At 39.1% G+C, this 18,487-nt stretch overlaps 1 protein-coding gene across 4 annotated transcripts in view; it reads right to left on the bottom strand.

The window, feature by feature from the left end:
* The window catches only part of SBF2 (SET binding factor 2), a 218,105-nt gene that overhangs the window by 58,689 nt on the left and 140,929 nt on the right, over window positions 1–18,487 (bottom strand). The window lies entirely within an intron of this gene.

Genomic DNA, 18,487 nt, shown 5'->3' with positions numbered 1-18,487 from the left:
TTTTGGTGCCTATATTATAATAAAGCCTCTTTACACCCCAGATTGCATCAGTGTAGTCAGGTATAGTGTGGTCAGTATATTTGTGTCAGTGCGCCAGGTAGCTCAGTTGGTTTAGAGTATGGTGCTGATAATGCCAAGGTTGTGGCCCCCTGCATATTCCTGCATTAGCCATAGGCTGTTTAACAACAATTGCCACCGTTGTGTTGGTTTCCACTGGCCTCCAGTAATGTTTGAGATTTTCTTCCTCTTGAGCTGCATTAGCACTACTGCAGAATTCTAGATTTTGTACGTACTTTCCTTATGCTTCTGGCAATTCATTCAGTGCATTTAGATTTTGTATGCATTTTTAGTTTAATTTAGTTTCCACATGACATCAGTACATTAAAATAAATGACAAAAAACACACAAGCAACAATGTAAAGAGCACTGGAAAGCTAAATTTAGAATATTTGTTCGGACTGTAACCATTTGATTTCAATCTCCGTAAACATTTCAAAAAGTTAACTGAGCTGCCAAGAATGCAACTCAGGTTTCTCCAAAGTGAGTATAAATCAAGCGATTGCAAACCAAAATAAAATCAACCCACAATTGCAATAAAAAGAAGCAGATGGTTCTTTATGCATTTTAGGGTTTAAATATGTATGCGTATATTTATTCTTGCCCTTAATAATTTATACCACTATTTTCTTAGCAGCAATTAATCTACTTGGAAAGTTAATACTGGAATCTGAAAGGACCAAGAGGCGTCAGGAGTGATGAGAACAAGGAAATAAAATGGATTTTAAAAAAATAATAGAGCAAGAGGAAAAAGAAAGTTTATGCTAGAAAAGGTTTAATATTCAGTATGCTTAAATTATGGTATCAGTGAGACATCCAAGAAGGTGGGGTGAGTGGGAGCACAGTCAGCTATATATATCTATTCAAGGCTGATTGTGACCTCTTTCTCTTGCTCATCAAGTTGGCCTCTACAGGCCTGAGTGACTGCCACCTGGTTATGCTGCACTGTTGCCTCTTAAAATTTGTCATGTCAAGGCATCTGAAGGCAGTCCTGTTTCAGGAAGTTTTTAATGTTTTATGTTTTATCAAGTTTTTACTTTTGTGCTGGGAGCTGCCCAGAGCAGCTGGGGAAACCCAGCCAGATGGGCGGGGTATTATTATTATTATTATTATTATTATTATTATTATTGAGTACAAACCATGGAGGGGGTGGGCAGAGAGATTTGACAAATCAGAGAGCAGGAGAGATGAGACAGATTAGTTGCTCCTTTGTTTCTCTTTTGCTGTAGCCATTTTAGGAAAAAACCATGGCAGGAGAGGTAGAAATGGTACCATAGGAAATAATGAAAATTGTCAGGTGAGTGTTCTCATAATAAGCTAACAAACAATTTCTTAGGAACTTGATTTTTTGCACCATAAGCAGCACCTGTGTGTATAGTTGTTCTACATTTACTAAAGTGAATCATTATTTTTCCCATTAAAACATTATCTGATGTCTTTCCTACTAATTTGCCAGGGTTTCCCCCAGTCAACCAAAAACCAAGTTCTATTCTGAAAATGATTATAAAAGGTGCATGAAGGGATATACTGTGCTACAGCTGCATGTCCAGCTGTCACACTACCATGAAATCATACCAGTTGCTCCTTCAAACAATCTCCCCCAAAACTTGACAAGCCAAACCAAAAAGCTAGGTCTGATTTATTCATGTTTATCGGATTTGTTATTAAGCTTGGAACGTACAATGGTGTTATTAAAGGCTGACTAGTCCATAGATTATCCTGTTTCTGGTGCATTCCCCAGCACAAAAATGGTTCAGCAGGAGCCAGGCATTCATAGGTTTGAGTGAATTCAAGATGGAAGAAGGGGGGAAAATGAGGGTTGAATGCAATTTTTCACTAGTCAGACTTGGAGACAAATAGTTCTACTGCAACCCAAAACAAATTTTACCTAGATTTACCCTCAATAGTATTGTTAAGTTTCGGCAATACAAAACATCTGTCTTGAGCAGCTCTACAGTACTTTAAAACTAACAGCAGTCAAAATCAGTGATGACACTGATAGAGTAAGATTCATTGTTCCTTCATTCTTCTCTTACAATAGAAAAAAAAAGCTCAACTGTCACAGAAGAGTGATTTCCTACATTTCACATCAGTATTGTCACTTATTGTAACAAAAAAAAACTATTAAACCTAAGGGCTCATGTTCTTCACTCCCCCCCCTTAAGACAATGATAAAATACAAGAATGACAGCCCCTATGTTTCTGCACATCTGAGTTTCTTTAGCAAAAATGCCATGCATGTTTCTGAAAACTGTCATGAGGCCCATAGCAATAAAGTTCAGCATACTCAGGCTGTAATCTTCTCCCAAGGAAATGGTTGGGATGCCAAGATGCCTTTTGACTTTTATTTCACAGCAGGACTTCATTCGCTGCAACTCTGTCCAAACCTTAAACTACAACATCTGTGATATACTGGCCCACAACAGAATTTGTAGAACTATTCTACAAATAGTTTTTAAATTAAGCAGTGGGATGCTTTATAACACATGACAAACTAGGAAGACAAAAAATACCAATAGACGCTGAGCATTACTGCTGCTCCAGAGGATAGGAACCAAATCAATGGATTCAAATTACAAGAAAGGGGATTCCGAATAAGCATTAGGAAGAACTTTCTGATAGTGAGAGCTGTCCTGACAATGGAACGAACTACCTTAGAAGATGGTGGACTGGAAAAACAAATTTTCCCCAAGATTAGGAATAGAGCAAGAAGATGGTATATGCATGATACGCAGCAAGTGTGCTTCCACAAGGGGCTCATCACTAACACTACAGACACATCTTCAATTCTCCTCAAGTGGTGTGATATTTCTCTTTTACCTGAAATGGTAGGATATTTCTCCCTCATCCAGGTCTTGTTCAAGAACTGGATTTTTTCTTTTTTAAGGAAGTTGATGTCTGCAGAAGCAGCAAACAGGACTCTGAAACTTTCATTCCAGATGAAACGAAAATTTAGGAAAATGAAAATAAGAGTGATAGGCAGCTGAAAAATGTCTGTTGTAGAAGGCCTAAACATAGCATTCTGTGCTGTTAGGAGGAAAACTAGACTTCCGGGTTAGCGCCTCTGGTAATGGCTGAATTCCTCTGATTGGGAGGAATTTGCCTCATGGAAATCTGGGTCTGGCCGCCACGGCGAAGGCAGAGACCTACTAGAAATCACAGGCGGGTGAAGCCTGTGAACGTGGGATTTGGCTGGCACCTTTTGCGCCTCCCCTACTCGCGGGGAAACCCGGTTTCGGGGATCCGGAGCGACGTGGGGTGAGCGGCGCGGTGCTTCAAATTGACTGCTTCTTCCACGGAGCGAAGCCGCATAGCTGTTGCCGGAGAGCACTGACTTTTTCCTGTGGACAATTTGATCTTAAAGCAACTACCCGTGAGTAGAGCGGAGAATTGGATTTTTAAATGTCTTAATTTGGTGCCGAAACGGGGAGGTCTAAAACAGGAAGTCCACCTTCCCCTTGTGTAAATAGATTGAAGCAATGAGGATGCAAGCTGAAGTCTTGGAAAGCCTATTGTAAAGGACTAAATTTCCATCAGTAAAAAATACTAAACCCCCCTTGGTGGCAGGAGAAGAGGGGGGAAAGTTTTGGACTGAGTATACCTGCAGGAGAGAGCGAACAGAGTTAATATACCACCACTCCGATCCTGGAAACGGGCTGCCAACAGGACTGACCGTGATTAGAACGTTCACTGACAGTTTAAATAAGAGGAATACATTGTTTCCATTGTCTCCGTCTGCATTTAAAAAGGAGTAAAAGTAACAGAAAATTGAAACTAACTTTATTGTTTGAATTGAGTTTAAAAGGACTAATATAAATAGAAACTGTTTCCCTCTAGAGGAACTGTTTCCCTCTAGAGGAAGCCTTTGAAACTGTCACAAGAGTTGAGCTGGGGGAATTTCCAGCTGCAAGATAAAAACCTGTGAGATTCTGGGGACCTTGAATCGGTTAAGAATGTTGACAGAAGAGGCCTTAGTGGTTGTATTATTTAAGATAAGTGACTAATTGGAACAACTTCATAAAAAGGTGGATGTGGTAACTACCAAAATTGACAATTTGGGACAAAAAGTGAACACCAATATAGAAACTATTCAGAAACTGACACAGGAATCTATTTTGACATGGCAAACTGCGGAGAAGGCTAGGGAGAACGTTATTGCCGTTGAACCTAAAGTAACACAATTGGAGAGAGAGAGAGTCCCAGCCTTACAGATGCAATTTGATGACCATAAGTTGATGCCTGCTATGATTGAATTTAAAGAAAATCAGATTTCGAGGATCAGAGCCCTACCGGAACTGGAGAAGGAAAGTTTGATAGATTTCCTCACACAGGAATTTGATGACTTTTGGGTCTTGGGTCAAGAAGAGATTAAAACTGTGAGGACTTTCGGACTTGGAAGAGGAGGGAAAAAAGAGAAGAACAAAATAAGAGACTGTTGGAACTACCAGAGGAACTTAGAAGAACAACAGTCAAGAGTGGAAATTTTGAAAGACGTCCTGAAATACCTTTTGGATCTTAGATTTAACTACGGAGATTTGGTTGCCCTGTCGAGAAGGAATAAAATCATTTTTAGGTGGGAGTTTCCCCGAGATCTACTCTTTAGCCTCAAAGGAAGGAAAAGGAAAATAAGATCAGTGGAAGACAAAGTAAAGTTCATGTATAAATATGAAGAAGACTCGCAGAAGGGACTTGGGAAAGAGTTAAGAGCATCGGACAGAAGATCACCAGGTTGATGGACTATAGGGAATTGGCGGATATGACTGGCAGAATCCGGGACCAGGGAGAAGAGTCGGTGGAAGAAGATTGGAAAAAGTTTAAAGACTATTTATAAAAATATTGTAAAATTAATGAGTGTCAGAAAAATGTTGGAAAGGAGCTATATGGCTTTAGTAGAAATGTTACAAGGAATTAAGTACAAATAGATTATTAGAGTATTAAAGGGAAAATAAGGTTAAAATATGTTAAGACAATTATATATTAAAGGGGAAAATAAGGTTAGATTATGTTAAGATAAATTACAGGACAGAAAACAGAGGAAGATGGAAAGGAATTGCTGAAACAGTTAATTAAAGTGGAATACAAAAAGGGAGGTGTGAGGAGGTCGTTGAAACAAGTAAATGAAAGTTAAGATATTGAACTTATTAGATGTGTTTTAAATTGTTTTTGTTTGGTTTTGTTAATTTAATGTTTTGGGGTTGGCGTTGTGTGGTGTTTTTATTTTTGTATTGTATTGTATTGTATTGTATTGTATTGTTTAACTCTTTTTCTTTCTTTCTTTCTTTCTTTTGTAGTCTTTAAAATGTTATTAAATATTATTATTATTTTTTTTAAAAAAGGAGGAAAACTAAGCAGATGTTAAGTGGTTTTTTTTAATTGAACTAACGTGCCTATATGAAAGGTACTGTATAGAACAGAACACCTGACCTTTAATTGTCTACAAGTCATACATTTCAAATGAATTGATTTCCATATCAGCATGGTAGATGGCACCTGCAAGCTTTCATTAACTTATATGATAGTTAGACATATGAAAGGATCCATTATTTTCCCATACATTCCTTGTTGGGTTAATATTTTGAAAGTGTGCAAGCCTACAATATAAACCTAAAGTGATTTAATTGCCATAGTTTCCTTCTCTATGTTGTACTTTTGAAAGGAATCTAGGAATGTTTAAGAATTACCAGCTACTGTTCCCAGGAATCCCAAGGGAAAGCCAGGGCAGTTAAAAAGATATCCTACTTAGCAGTGTTATTTTGCAAGTATCTAATGCTACAATGGAGTACAGTACATAATGAAATATAATTATTTATTTTATAAAATTTATATGCTGCTTGATTATAGAAAAAAACCTCAAACCTAAACAGATGACACCAGTTACAGGTAGGTAGGTAGATGACACCAGACACAGTAGGACTGGGGGCATGTGGGTTACGGCTTTCATAATCAATGATTTGCAATATACTGCAGGATTCAGTTACTTTAGATCGTATTCCAGTTGTTCAAAACCACGTGGTACAAATCCCTTCAGAATCTCACTCTCACCCTGATATGCAAGGTATAGAAAAACAGAGTGCATCTGCTTTGACTATCCTTCACTAGTTCCCAAGGACTCTGGTACAGTGGAACATTATGATAGTGGCTACATGCAAAATGACAATGCAGCAATACTCTTCATAAGCTGAAAGGCAACTGTGCTAAGGTTAGGGGGCAGGGGTGGCCCAAGGTATTTTGGCACCTGAGGTGAAACATCCCACTTCTGCCTCCAAAATTGGTGGTGGTGGGGATAAGCTATTGTCCTCAAGGGCTGCCTGAAGCCCAGCAGCAAAGCTGGGTTGCGGAAAGTCTCCCCTCTAGCTGAACCAGCAGGAGTGGAGGCGTTTTGCAGAGGCTTGCTGCCAGTCCCCCTCTGCCCCTAGAGGCCAGGGATACCAGCAGCAAAGCTGGGTGGCAGAACTGCTTCACCCCGCCTTATGAGTGGAATGGCTCTGTTAGGGAGGAAAGGAACATGAGAGAGGTGGCTTAGTATGGTGTGAGAACCAGATATACAAAGTGCATGCTTATCAAAAGTTACATTACAAATATAGTGATCTGAAAGTAGCATAAAAAGCACTAATAAATAATGACATATGCAGTTTGATTATTTATGCCTCCAGCAACATAAACTGATCAATTGTTAATGTTCTTATATATTTACTAAGAAAATATATAGAGGAAAAAAATGTTTCCAAAGAGAATTAAAGTAGTAATGGTGGGAATTAAATCTGCTATGTGTGTCATCTGGATGACTAGCAATGAAGTCTCAGTAAGCAGCACGTAGCAAGCACATTAAACAAAGCTTAATTAGAAGATCAGGGCTTCAAGTAATTTGAACAATTTGCTTGGTCATTGCTCTGAATCATCTCAGCCATCAGTCACATATTCTTGCATCGATTGAGCTTAATCTCCAGATGACTTTAAAGTTTTACAGGCTGAAGGAAACACCGAGTTAAAACAAAAAGCAGGAATGTGAAACCCACATAACCCATGGGACAAGCAGAATCAGATTAGCACGTAACAGGCATCTCTCTGTTTAAATTACTCTTTGTAAAATAGTCAACTCAAGATAGGGAATAATTCCTTCGATTTTTCTTTTTTCATTTGATCCTGTCTTGAAGTACACCTCCAGCATTCAGCCTTACATGCCCATCTCCTCAGTTTGTACTCTCAGTTGTGCTCAGGGAAGTCTGAAGTCAGAATGAAAGCAGCCCTCTGCTCCAGGGGATACAGCCCTTTGGCCTAAGGGGGCACATTTTGCTCCAGTCCTTACTGCATGCACATCTACAGAGAATGCAATTTCATTTAACTCTGAGGAGCCTATTAATACTGCTTCCACTAGCAAAGTCCAGAATCTGAAGGTAAGGAAAAAACAAAGTAAAATTGTGGCACAATGGCAGGGTTGCCAGACACCCAGATTTCCCCAGACATATCTGGAATACTGTAATTGGCAGCAGTGCCTGGGTGAAAAGCCGGATGTATGGCAGCCCATGTTGGCAGTGCTGTTTTTCCATTAAAAAAGGTTAGTAACTTAACCGAATTTTCACTGTTTGAAATATGGCAACTCTACACAATGGCAATTATAAAACAAATGGCACTCTTCCATAGGATCACAGAGGATGCACAAGGAATTTATTTAGCTCCCCCTGCAAGACACACAATTTTCTTTATGAAAATCCCCACCGCTCTGAAGCTACCGCTGTTATTGTAACCACTACAACAATAGAAAAATAGTATGAGTAATTCTATAAATATTTGTCGCTGTGAGGAGCAGTGAACTGAATGTTACAATACAATAACCTCCCTTTGGAAATACATAAAATCTTGGAGTGTACATGTGCGTGTTAGGAAGTGAATCAAGAAAGATGAGTCTTAAATTACATGAAATCTTCCTAAAATTTTACAGTTATTTCCATTTGCTAGAGGATATGACATTGTAAAAAAGTACATAATCACTTCCCATAACTAGATTCTGCAACAATTTAGTCAATGTAGTAAAACTGCTTGCCTTAAAAAGAAAGGGGAAAACCCCTACTATGTCACAAGAGAACAAAAACAAAAAAAAATCCCCTTGCAAAAGGAGGATCGTTTTGACATCTAGCACAATTTAGAAATACCATCTCTGGGCTTTCTGAATTCCCCAGACTGTTATGCAGGGCTAAATTTCTAACTCTTAAATAAAAATCATAGGAACTATGGAGAGTATGAATTTAAGAATGCATTGCTGGTACAAAAGCATGTAAATTGGCACAATGATAAAAATACTTAAGAACATAAAGCTATAGAGAAAACAAAGTAATGTCAAAGAAACAGCATCTTTTTTATCCAGGTATAATTCTAATAAAAAAATGTGCCAAAGACAGGAGGAAGAGGCAAGAAGAAACACACTGCATTTTTCTATCTGGCATCCGTCTGTCTTGAGAGACAAGTGAGTGCACCTGTGGGAGTGAAGTCAAACTGCTGCTTTAGCAGCACTGAAGAGACTTTTCTGCCCCTAACTTATCTCTACAGCATGTGCAGAAATTGCCTTCTTGGACCCACTATTGGCCTCGTCCACTCAATCTGCTGGAGCCGGTCTTCACATGAAGAAGTCCCTAACTCACTGAGGGTTTGAGATGCATCAGCTACCCGCACCTAGTTTAGTTGGCTGGTTGAAGCTGTTCCCTTGCTGTGGCTGCTATCACATGCTGACAGCCTCTAGCAGCCACAGGTGAGAGCTGAGTGCAGGGTGGTGACCGAAGGTGGACAAACGACCCCGGAAGGAGCATGGCCTGTCCCCCACCAGGATTGGATTGGATAGTAATGAACAGACAACTAAGCAGAGCACACACACTTCTCTCACCAGAGCAATTAAAGTAAAGTAGCACTTTAGGCTGTGATAAAATTGTAGTCACACCCTCTGAAGTTATTGATCAGGTTTTTCATTTATGTTAACCATTACCCACACAACTTTGGCAATGTATGTCCAAACCCCAGAGGAAGGCAAATGCTTTCTGGAACAGTTAAAAAAACCGGATGATGCAGACAGCCAAACAGATAACCCTATTGTAATATTGACCTCAGAAAGTTTCCATGCTAGTTTAGATTGTGGCAATATGAAGAAGATAAGTAGCTTTGCACAGCTGTATTATATTATAAATAATTGCTGAACTTCTGATCTACCTGATTGTATTTTGTTGTAAATGGCTCATTTATAGAGCTTAATCCCTAGACCTGCCCCAGAGAGACGTTTCCCCCCTAAAATGTATATATTTAAAAAGCTTATCCCTCCCCCTCAAATATTAGTTGGATTTGCTTGTTTTTAGCCTGGTACATCATTATTCTTCTGTTTTAAGGATCTTATATCTGATACAGTATAATAAAAATGCATATTGTTCAGGTTGAACAAACTAATTTATAAACTTACACATTGAACACAATAATTGAAATGGTTTTAGAAAACTGAAGAGTTAATGTAACTCAGAATCACATAACTTCAGAAGATTACCAGTTAGGAAACTGTATTTGCAACGGAACCATATAACAAACAGGAAGTTGGGGCAAGCCCTATAGTCAACAATTTTTGCCTCCCTTGCAGAAATAAATTGCATTTCATATTTCATTCATTGCTGTTAGTCTGAACTTTTCTTATGAACTTGACCTGCCATCAATATATCCTCTGCCCAGTTCCCCACTCATAGCTCGCCCCCCTTTGGTTCCTGCCTTTGGAATGTTTGATTTATCTTGCATACACTTTTCATAAAAGACACGTCATCTCTCTCCTCCTTGTTCCATCTTCTTGCACTTACAAAATTGTGGCTCAATTGCTCCAATTCTGCCTCTGAGTACAGATGAATGGATTTCTCCAATTCCATTCTGTTTTTATTCAACTTCTGTATTCTGCCCTGGGGTTGTGCTCTAGGTGCCTTCCAACAGGACAGGAGAATTTCAGAACACTGATAACAGATTTTGCTTTGGTTCAAAAAAGTAAATACAAAATACCTACTTCCCTAAAAGACAGAAAAAAATTCCCAAAAGAATAAACATTCAAGTTGCATTTCTCTAGAAGTGTTCTAAAGCAGAGTTAAAACAAAAGATGGTACCTCACTTCCACTGAAAATCATGCTTATTCTGTTGAAAAGAGAGAGAAAACTACTTCTTCAAGAATATACATATTTTCCTTTTTTGAGCTGTTTATTTATTTAGATTAAAAATTGTATTTATTGCATTATTGTTGTCGCTGTTTAGTCGTTTAGCCGTGTCCGACTCTTCGTGACCCCATGGACCAGAGCACGCCAGGCACACCTGTCTTCCACTGCCTCCCGCAGTTTGGTCAGACTCATGTTTGTGGCTTCAAGAACACCATCCAACCATCTCGTCCTCTGTCGTCCCCTTCTCCTTGTGCCCTACATCTTTCCCAACATCAGGGTCTTTTCCAGGGAGTCTTCTCTTCTCATGAGGTGGCCAAAGTATTGGAGCCTTAGCTTCACGATCTGTCCTTCCAGTGAGCACTCAGGGCTGATTTCCTTAAGAATGGATGCGTTTGATCTTCTTGCAGTCCATGGGACTCTCAAGAGTCTCCTCCAGCACCATAATTCAAAAGCATCAATTCTTTGGCGATCAGCCTTCTTTATGGTCCAGCTCTCACTTCCATACATCACTACTGGGAAAACCATGGCTTTAACTATACAGACCTTTGTTGCCAAGGTGATGTCTCTGCTTTTTAAGATGCTGTCTAGGTTTGCCATCGCCTTTCTCCCAAGAAGCAGACGTCTTTTAATTTCGTGACTGCTGTCACCATCTGCAGTGATCATGGAGCGCAAGAAAGTAAAATCTCTCACTGCCTCCATTTCTTCCCCTTCTATTTGCCAGGAGGTGATGGGCCCAGTGGCCATGATCTTCGTTTTTTTGATGTTGAGCTTCAGACCATATTTTGCACTCTCCTCTTTCACCCTCATTAGAAGGTTCTTTAATTCCTCTTCACTTTCTGCCATCAAGGTTGTGTCATCTGCATATCTGAGGTTGTTGATATTTCTTCCGGCGATCTTAATTCTGGCTTGGAATTCATCCAGTCCAGCCTTTTGCATGATGAATTCTGCATATAAGTTAAATAACCAGGGAGACAATATACAGCCTTGCCGTACTCCTGTCCCAATTTTGAACCAATCAGTTGTCCCATATCCAGTTCTAACTGTAGCTTCTTGACCCACATAGAGATTTCCCAGGAGACAGATGAGGTGATCAGGCACTCCCATTTCTTTAAGAACTTGCCATAGTTTGCTGTGGTCGACACAGTCAAAGGCTTTTGCATAGTCAATGAAGCAGAAGTAGATGTCTTTCTGGAACTCTCTAGCTTTCTCCATAATCCAGCGCATGTTTGCAATTTGGTCTCTGGTTCCTCTGCCCCTTCGAAATCCAGCTTGCACTTCTGGGAGTTCTCGGTCCACATACTGCCTGAGCCTACCTTGTAGAATTTTAAGCATAACCTTGCTAGCATGTGAAATGAGTGCAATTGTGCGGTAGTTGGAGCATTCTTTGGCACTGCCCTTCTTTGGGATTGGGATGTAGACTGATCTTCTCCAATCCTCTGGCCACTGCTGAGTTTTCCAAATTTGCTGGCATATTGAGTGTAGCACCTTAACAGCATCATCTTTTAAAATTTTAAATAGTTCAGCAGGAATATCATCACTTCCACGAAATGTTCCTTTCATATCTCCAATTTTCTTGAACAGATCTCTGGTTTTCCCCGTTCTATTGTTTTCCTCTATTTCTTTGCATTGCTCGTTTAAGAAGGCCTTCTTGTCTCTCCTTGCTATTTTTTGGAACTCTGCATTCAATTTCCTGTATCTTTCACTATCTCCCTCGCATTTTGCTTGCCTTCTCTCTCCCGCTATTTGTAAGGCCTCGTTGGACAGCCACTTTGCTTTTTTGCATTTCCTTTTCATTGGGATGGTTTTAGTTGCTGCCTCCTGTATAATGTTACGAGCCTCCATCCATAGTTCTTCAGGCACTCTGTCCACCAAATCTAAATCCTTAAACCTGTTCCTCACTTCCACTGTGTATTCATAAGGGATTTGACTTAGATTGTACCTTACCGGCCCAGTGGTTTTTCCTACTTTCTTCAGTTTAAGCTTGAATTTTGCTATAAGAAGCTGATGATCTGAGCCACAGTCAGCTCCAGGTCTTGTTTCTGCTGACTGTATAGAGCTTCTCCATCTTTGGCTGCAGAGAATATAATCAATCTGATTTCGATGCTGCCCATCTGGTGATGTCCATGTGTAGAGTCGTCTCTTGTGTTGTTGGGAAAGAGTGTTTGTGATGACCAGCTTGTTCTCTTGGCAGAACTCTATTAGCCTTTGCCCTGCTTCATTTTGAACTCCAAGGCCAAACTTGCCAGTTGTTCCTTTTATCTCTTGACTCCCTACTTTAGCATTCCAATCCCCTATAATGAGAAGAACATCCTTCCTTGGTGTCATTTCTATAAGGTGTTGTAAGTCTTCATAGAATTGGTCGATTTCAGTTTCTTCAGCACCAGTGGTTGGTGCATAAACTTGGATTACTGTGATGTTAAAAGGTCTGCCTTGGATTCGTATCGAGATCATTCTATCATTTTTGAGATTGCATCCCAGTGCAGCTTTTGCCACTCTTTCGTTGACTATGAGGGCCACTTCTTTTACGGGATTCTTGCCCACAGTAGTAGATATGGTCATCCGAACTGAATTCGCCCATTCCTGTCCATTTTAGTTCACTGATGCCCAGGATGTCAATATTTATTCTTGCCATCTCATTTTTGACCACATCCAACTTACCCAGGTTCATGGTTCTTACATTCCAGGTTCCTATGCAATATTTTTCTTTACAGCATTGGACTTTCCTTTCACTTCCAGGCATATCCGCAACTGAGCGTCCTTTCGGCTTTGGCCCAGCCGCTTCATCAGCTCTGAATCTACTTTTACTTGTCCTCCGCTCTTCCTCAGTAGCATGTTGAACGCCTTCCGACCTGAGGGGCTCATCTTCCAGCGTCATAACTCTTCTATGCCTGTTCTATGCCTGTTGTCTTTGTCCATGGAGTTTTCTTGGCAGGGATACTGGGGTGGCTTGCCGGTTCCTGCTCCAGGTGGATCATGTTTGGTCAAAACTCTCCACTATGACCTGTCCATCTTGGGTGGCCTTGCACGGCATAGCTCATAGCTTCTCTGAGTTATTCAAGCCCCTTCGCCACAGCAAGGCAGTGATCCATAAATTGCATTATATTTAGCACCAAAAACAAGCATTTGCATGTAATACAGGAGCATAATTTATATAATTAGCCAGTTCGCATAATAAGCACATTAGGCGAATCAAATTAAGCTAAATCAATTAGGCTAGTGCCAATTGGACCTTCCTCCCATTAGAAACAGCAGGTACAGAGTAGCAATTTGATTGGGATAATGGCAAACTCAAAGGATTAAAGTTCCCTTCCACCCATGCCATGGTCTTAACCTGACTTCCCTCACCATATTGTTCCCCCACCCCACATGACAAACATCACATGGCCCTGAGAAACAGCACACTTGGCAGAAATACTAATGACAGCTAACCAATAAAAAGTTGAGGGGCTTATTAGTGACATTGATTTTAGTTTAATTTATGAATATCAAACATGCACTTTAATCTTGGATTCAGAGTCTGGGGAGACACACAATAGATTGCTCTTTTTACAGAATAATACAAACTCCATGACTTTTCTCCTGTCAACACTATCATCACAGTTGACAGACATGTTTTAATGCACTATATGGTTGCAGAAGCCAATTTTATGTTTTTATAAATTTCTATATAAAGAAAACATTTCATTCTTTATTGACATTTTTAAGTTTATCTAGAAGGAGAAGACAAGTTCGGCATTTAAAAATAATCTTTATAAAGAAAACATTTCATTCTTTATTAACATTCCACATTTAAACTGAGATTTGCATGCTGCTTCAAGTGTAAGTGATACGAGTAGCACACACACTTTTACTTTATATGGAATTCATTGCTATTTAATAGTAATATCGGCACAGATCATTTTCTTGTGTCTTGCCAATCTATATGTTTTCCCACTTCCCACTGTGCCCAAGGCATCAGGTGAAAGAACCCCTGCATCCATGTCTCCGCTTACTTACCCAACTACTATGCTCTCTCACTGTCACCATTTCCCCAGATGTAGCTGGTGTAGGAGGAAGACTTAATAAGCAGAAGGGCAACAGTCCATGCACATCCTTCCCAGTCAATCCCCATTCTTCAAGTCACCTACAGCTTCAGCTGGAGTGAGAAGCTCCATTGGAGAGCTCTTGCAGTTGCCTAGTGTGATAGCTGTATCTATATCTATGGTCCTTACTCCCTCCCTACACAGATAGCTTTTAAAAACCTAGAGCTATTTACACCTCCTGGTACTCTATGGGAAAGTTAGAGGTGCTGGAAAAGCACCAACCATATTGTTTTATCAAGCCGTGATAGATAGTAAAATTTCATTTTAGTTTGACTTTATTTTTGAATGCTATATTCATTAATTGTATTAATTTCATAGGAAAGCAGTAGAAGTAGAAACTGTCTTATTACATGTGAAATTAAACGGATTGCCTTCCAAGGGTTTCTAAGCAAAAACCACAGCTTGAAAACAAATAATTGAAATAGCTTCTCAATGATTCTTGAACATTTTGCGGATTACGACATGGCCAAAATGGAGATGTCGTTTATAACAGTAGTACACAAGTTTAATAAACAATATAAAATTATCTAAACCAAAAGGAATCTAATTAACATAAGTAAAACTAAATGCAGTATTTGTTGTTTGGCTAATGTATTTGTTACATACAACTTTTTAGACAAACAGTGGTTAGGAACAACATATTAAAATAGGGAGATGTGCAGTACTAAGAAAATCTAGCAAGAAATGTAATCACCTGCTTAGCTTAAATGCAAATGGCTACTTTAGCTATGTCCACTGTGCTCCTCGACCTTTTTCAAGAAGACCAAGCACTAGACCAAACTCATCTGGGCTAGTGGAACTGGCAATATGTTTCTTTAGATCCTGGCCTAAAGACTATGATATGGTTCCCTTCATAGAGTCACCAAGATCCTTTTAATTTGGAAATCCAGTTCCTTTTTATTAAACCACTGAGCACAACCACAGATAAAAATGTTTCACCAGCCTCTTCAATTCAGATGAAACAATGTTTCCCCCATACTTCTTGGTAACTTAAGAGTAGCCTGATCCAGCAGGCTCTTCTTATGTTCTTAACAATTAGAAGAGTGTAACATTGAATTCCACCCTTTAGTCTAAAAAATTATTGTGAAGAAAAGGTACATAGACCTATTATAGTATATGCATAATTGTTCTGAATATAGGGTATTTGATTCATAGTTTTTTTTTAATTCTCATAAATGTCTACCTCCTCACACTCAGCGAAGCAATGGAGGTTATCAGACAGAAAACATCAACAGAAATTCTGCTCTTAACACACTGCATATTTTATTTGCTATTCTTTCTATAACTGGGGTTTGTTTTTTGGCAACATGGGAGAAACTGGTGAAAACCATAAATAGTGATTTAATCTAACTGAGCAATTTTAGCATCACATTAACTTTAATCCCTAGTTAATGCACAAAGAATGAAAATATGCTAACACATGACAAGGCATAGTAATATGATATATGCAAACATCTCAGGTGAAATGAGGCATGAGGTATGTCAAATTTTTCATTCAACAAGTCCTTCTGCTACAGTTATCCACAAAACAGTTTTATTGCTTGAACTATTCTGCTGAATGCATGACCATTTGAGAAGTTTGATTTATAAACAGCATAAAATGAAATTTCATTTATTCTCCTAAGAAACCAAGGTGACTGTTAGCTCTCAGACTGAATCCTTCTAGACAAAGCCTTCTTCCATTTTGTTTTTATTAAAAGTATTTTTATCCTGCCTTTCTACCAAAATATACTTAGGATGGTTAAAAAAAGTATTTAAAATCAAAGAAACTCATACCATATTTACAGAAATGACCAAATAAAAATGGAAAAAGGCAGAAAAAATACCTAAGAGAATAAACAGCAGCACCCAACTAATCATACAAAAAGAAGTAGATGGTAACTATAACGTACTATATTTCCAAAGAAAAAGGTGTTTGCTCTCTGCTGGAGGGAAACTGGCAGGTCCCTGGGGAGATAACAGTTCTAAAAACTGGGGACAATAACCAATTATGATGATCTGAGTACTGGGCAGCTTGCTTTTGGAGGATGTGGGCCTTCAAATATCAACCCACATCTAAAGGCTACCCTTGCCCATGTCCGGGAGATAAGAGCTCATTCTGGCAAAGACCAGATAAGGCTGGTAACATGCTTCTAGATATATTACTTCAGACTGCAGATAGGAATTCACATGGTTTAAAGACCCTCCATATCTCTGCACAAACCGAAACCAGGTAATGGACAGAAAGGTTTTATCCCTGGCATGCTAGTTTTTATGCAAGGGGGTGTTCTCATACAAAGGAAGATAACAGTTGTGTAAGTCCCAATGTGCATCCTGAAGTTGTGTAGGCCAGACACAGTTTTGCCACCTAATCTGCACTTTTGTGAGAAGTAGGCTTAATGACTCTAATACAGATGTTCACCAGTCCTTGGCTACGAGCTTTTGCCACTTCATAAAATTCTGAACTCAAACTGCAGGCTGCATTCTGATTTTAAATGTACCATGTCTTTGAACTGTGCTCCATTTGATTGTCCTATGATAGTTATGAGATTCTGTGAACATCAGCTGAAACAAGTGAGCAGTATCAATCATGGGCAGGCAATTCCCAGTAAGCCTGCAATACTTTCTCCTTTTCTCCTTGGAACATCTACATTAAAACAGGCTAGGACAGCAATGATTACTTCTCTGTGTTTTAAGTGTTTGCTGCCAGCATCAATCCTCTTAGAAGAAAGCACTTGGTTAACAAACCCTTGTTACAGCTTGGGGTTTGTCTGGAATGAGACAAACCATGAGCCAAGGTTCAGATGATATGCTAAGCCAAATCATGGCTTGGTTTAACAATGAAAAGGACAAGGGAAGAGCAAAGCAGATGTTAGCATAGTGTGACTTAGCATGATATGTAAAGTAGGCCTGTGTGTAATTCTTTACTCAGGAGTATTTTCATTATGATATTTTTTTTTAAAAAAAAGTTCATAGCAAAAGTTCTTAAAGTGCTTTGAAAATTCACTGTTGTTTGATTCAAGAGGAAATATTAAAACCTCATTATGAAACTTGCTACCCAACCATATCCAACCACTGAAATATCTTTGCTGCCCATTATCCTTCAGCACTCATAATAATAACCTGGTTTTGCCACTTTAAATTGTTTATGTATCTGCATGTGGACAAGCCAATAAGTAGTCAGTTAATGAATAATGAGCACAATATTGTTCAATATAAATGAGACAACCTAATTAAGAGCAAATGAGGTTGAAGCCACTTTATCCCTCACCTGCGAAGGGGGCTTGTTAATCAGTTGCCTTTTTCCTGTCCTTTGTGTTCTTGTGCACTTTTTAGGGCTTGATGTTAGAATTCCTATCTATAGTACCTCAGGTATGTTACTGGATATGTAGGTAGTCCCCATGTAGCCATTTTGTAGTATGATCTGTTATGGTAGATGATGGGGTTCTGGTAAAAAACCAAAGGAAATCATGCAAGTCTGGGCTCACCTCTGATCTGCAGCTCTGGATAAAATCTATTTTTCCAGAGATATTTTACTTATTATTCACAAATACCAAAGAGCAGAACTGTCTATAAAGAGTTTTGGCATTGGTCTTTTAATTGACAACCTCCCTGCAGGCATCTTGAAAATTAATAAACAGTCATAATGAAACTGCACATTAAGGCAATGATCTTTGAACTACAGTACTATGCAGGAAGAATCCAAAGGACTCCCCTGGGTAAGAAGCATAGCATGAGCGGGAGGAGGTTTGGCAAAAAGAAAAACAGGGTTAGGCAGAACTTTGAATATTGTAGTCTTGCTTGTCTGATGTTAATGTTGGTGTTTGTTTCATTTGAATTTACTGTTGTGGTGCTTCTGGGACGGGGTGGGCAAAAGATGGAAATGAATAAATGAGAATAGACTGCAGCTTACAATTATATTATGATAAAAATGCAATTGGACGTTGTGATTTATTTTGTTTAACGTGAATGCTGTCTTAACTTGCACTTTGTTTAATTTGTGTTAAGGTCCTCTCTTTATTTTGCAAGTACTCCAAAGCTGACGTTCTCCTACATGTTTTTGATTCAGTGCTCTATGTACTGTTAATTCCTTTCCCATGTAAAGCATATTATACAGATACGGTAGATTAATTTTTACAGCCCAAACACACTTTTCACTTTCCACATTCAAAGATTGATTTTGAATGGGCTGTGAATCACAGTTTA

The sequence above is a fragment of the Podarcis erhardii genome, assembly GCF_964252035.2.
Source record: "Podarcis erhardii genome assembly, chromosome: 1".
Taxonomy (NCBI): domain Eukaryota; kingdom Metazoa; phylum Chordata; class Lepidosauria; order Squamata; family Lacertidae; genus Podarcis; species Podarcis erhardii.
This window is presented reverse-complemented; position numbering and strand designations above follow the sequence as displayed.